The sequence below is a fragment of the Cyprinus carpio genome, unplaced genomic scaffold (genome assembly GCF_018340385.1).
Source record: "Cyprinus carpio isolate SPL01 unplaced genomic scaffold, ASM1834038v1 S000006585, whole genome shotgun sequence".
NCBI lineage: Eukaryota > Metazoa > Chordata > Actinopteri > Cypriniformes > Cyprinidae > Cyprinus > Cyprinus carpio.
Window position 1 is genome coordinate 3295013 of NW_024879238.1, and position 3004 is coordinate 3298016.

The following is a 3004-nucleotide window of genomic DNA, read 5'->3' on the forward strand; positions in this document are numbered from 1 at the left end:
TTAAGAGTCATCTGCCACATGTTTTCACCAAGTTTCATAAAGTTTTGACTATTTGTTTTGGCTTTATAGGCTTTGGGGTATGTTTGGCCACTCCCCTTTTCTAAATGAGCCCTTATAGCTAACCAAAGGACAAATTTCACATTTTTTTTTTTTGCTAATTATTGATCTAGAGTCTCCAGAGAATATTACTGCAGTGGTTTAGTTCCGATCGGGTAAAAAACCTAGGACTAGTTCGCAAAAGAACGTATCTTAACATATTTATGAATAATTATTGAACGATTTGATTGACATCAATGGTTCTTGAGGCAAAGTTGTGCATTATGGGGAGATCTATCAAATGATAGGCATATTGTGTTGATTTGTGAAACACCATGTGATTACTGAGCCATAAAACTCGTTAGCACCAACTAGTGTGCTGATTTCTTTCTAAATTCTTAGAGACCGTTAGGTCCATGAGTTGAACAGGCCCACCAAGTTTCGTTCCGCTCACCTCCGTTAACCTTGTCAAATAGGTGCTCAAATTTCATTGGCCAATGGCGGCCATGTTTTTTGAGATACGCCATTATCCTCATAGATACTTGTGTCATTTTGGACAAAGACACTGTATACAAAATTTCAGGTCGATCGGTCCCACGGTTTTCCAGTTACAGTTTTTTTTTTTCAATCTTATAGCGCCACCAAGTGGCAAATCTGCGTATTTTTCTATTATTTGACCAAAGTTTGTGCTCATACATATGTGTAGCAAGTTTGGTGAAGATATCTCATTTCGTTCACGAGTTATAGCCCTTTGTGTAAAATTGATCCTCGACTTACAAAGTTTTGTTGCGTTCTGGTCGGGCAAAAATCCTTGGACTAGTTCGCAAAATTATCTTTATTAATTAATCTTGAATATTTAATGAATAGTTTTATAGAGAACATTTTTCCCAGAGGCAAAGTTGTTCAGCATGAGAAGATCTATCTTACGATACGAAGATATAGTGTATGTGTGAATATAACGTCGCTGTCCGATGAAAACCACGTATGTCCATTTTGCCGATTTTGAGATTTTTCGACGGATTGAATGTCCAGGTCTCATTTCCGTATACAGTATGCTTCACATATCTAAATGGCCAATGAAAACTTGTGAAATCATGTCATCTGATTTTCACGTATATCCATTTGGTGTCAAAGCTGTCAATCACGCCGCGTATCTCCCGCCCTGTGGAAGCATCTCGCCGGTCTCGTGAAGTTTCATCGAAGCTCAGCACTGGATAGCCGAATAACACTGTGAGGTAAAGTATCAGCAAACGTTTGTTTTTGACAACTGTTTTCAAGTTTATTATATATTCACAACTATTATTTATCGGTAAATGGTCTAGACGAAGTAATTGTCACCGAATATTTTTTATTTATTTTTATATTTGTGAACCTTGCTGACGAAAGTACGACATTGAAGCTCTCCACAGTTTAGTTCTAATCTAGTTATTCACAGATTAGTTTGCTTGCTAGTATGTAAATAAACTCGGTCTCATTGATAAGATTCAAACTTTTTTTTTTTCTTAGTCAAACTGATCAAATTATAGCCTGTAATGCTACTGTCATGATTGTCACTAGAACATGCCTCACTCATACTGCTATCACCACTTGCCAGAGGCTGAAAATGTCCAGCACTAGAGTTATCTTGCTACGTTTTTATTGTGAAGATGTTAACGCACGGATTTCCGAAGTGAAGTGAAACAATGTTGACTGGGCATAGCGCTATATTTTTTCTGATCTGTTTTTCTCCCTTCCTTCAGGATGTCTGTCTCTGTAAAGGAGCTGTGTGAATTGATGAATGTTAACTATGATAGGGCTGTTATTGAGGCGATTGCGAGGGTCAACAATGAGGAGGAAGGTTTGTAGGAAAGTAGAATAGAGTCAGCCAAACAATTAAGTCTACATTGTATTCATTACTGAAATGTTAACTAGTTTTCCTCTCTGTCATTCTTAGATTCACTTGAAAGTGACAGTTCTCAGACAGCTGCCAATGAGGGTAGGTACTTTAGGCTTAAATTATTTTCTCCCAGTAGCAGCTACCTATACAGCAACCTAAAGCCTATTGATGTGTTGCACATTAAGATGAAAGCTTGTCACACATGTTATTTTGGTTCCCTTGATCCAAGAAACTGCTGTTGCATTTCCAAGTACTAACCCATCAAATTGTATGTGGCTAAATTAAAACATTTTAAAGGGATAGTTCACCCAAAAATGATATTTAAGCCATGATTTACCCGTTCGAGATGCATCTTTTTTCAGACGAACACATTTTCAGTTATTTTAGAAAATGTCTTAGATCTTTTCAGTTATTTTCGTTTATAAAGTTTTAAATATGTATATTTTTACGACAAAACCGCACGGATTACCCTCAGAAGGCCTTTGTTTATCCCCCTGGAGCCAGATGGATTACTTTTGTGAAGGATGCATGCACATTTTCGGACTTGAAGCAGCCGGACCCCATTGCTTCACATTATAACCACTGAAAGATCTAAGACATTTTCTAAAATAACTGAAAATGTGTTCGTCTGAAAAAAGATGCATCTCGAACGGGTAAATCATGGCTTAAATATCATTTTTGGGTGAACTATCCCTTTAATCACAGAGAATTCAAAATGTATAGTTACTGTGCTGCTCAAAGCTACTGATGCAAGCTCAGTTCTGAATTATTCAAACATTGTAGGCTATTCAGTGTGCTAAATGCATTTTATCTTTATTGTTGTTAGATTCTCTGGAAAGTGATAAAGAAAATCATTCCGAAATAGCTGCCAGTGAGGGGTAAGTATTATTCTTCTTTTTTTTTTCTTCTTCTCAGATTAGACTATACTACAGCCTCCACCTCACATTAGTTTTGAGTAGGACTTAAAGACTAAAGCCCATTACTAATTACAAATCTAGCATATTTAATCAATTACCAGTCAAAATGAATGCAGTCTTATATTTGAATGATGTGAACAGTGCATTCGTTGTACTAAATGTGTTCCTCTTTATT

The 3004-nt window shown here is 36.6% G+C and overlaps 1 long non-coding RNA gene across 1 annotated transcript; it reads left to right on the forward strand.

Annotated features, from left to right (window-relative positions):
* The first annotated feature begins 1127 nt into the window (after positions 1-1127).
* LOC122144087 lies at positions 1128-2789 on the forward strand. The gene is made up of 4 exons (XR_006159520.1): positions 1128-1271; positions 1776-1873; positions 1970-2011; positions 2739-2789. It is a non-coding gene; the product is annotated as an uncharacterized LOC122144087 (long non-coding RNA).
* Positions 2790-3004: the final 215 nt, after the last annotated feature.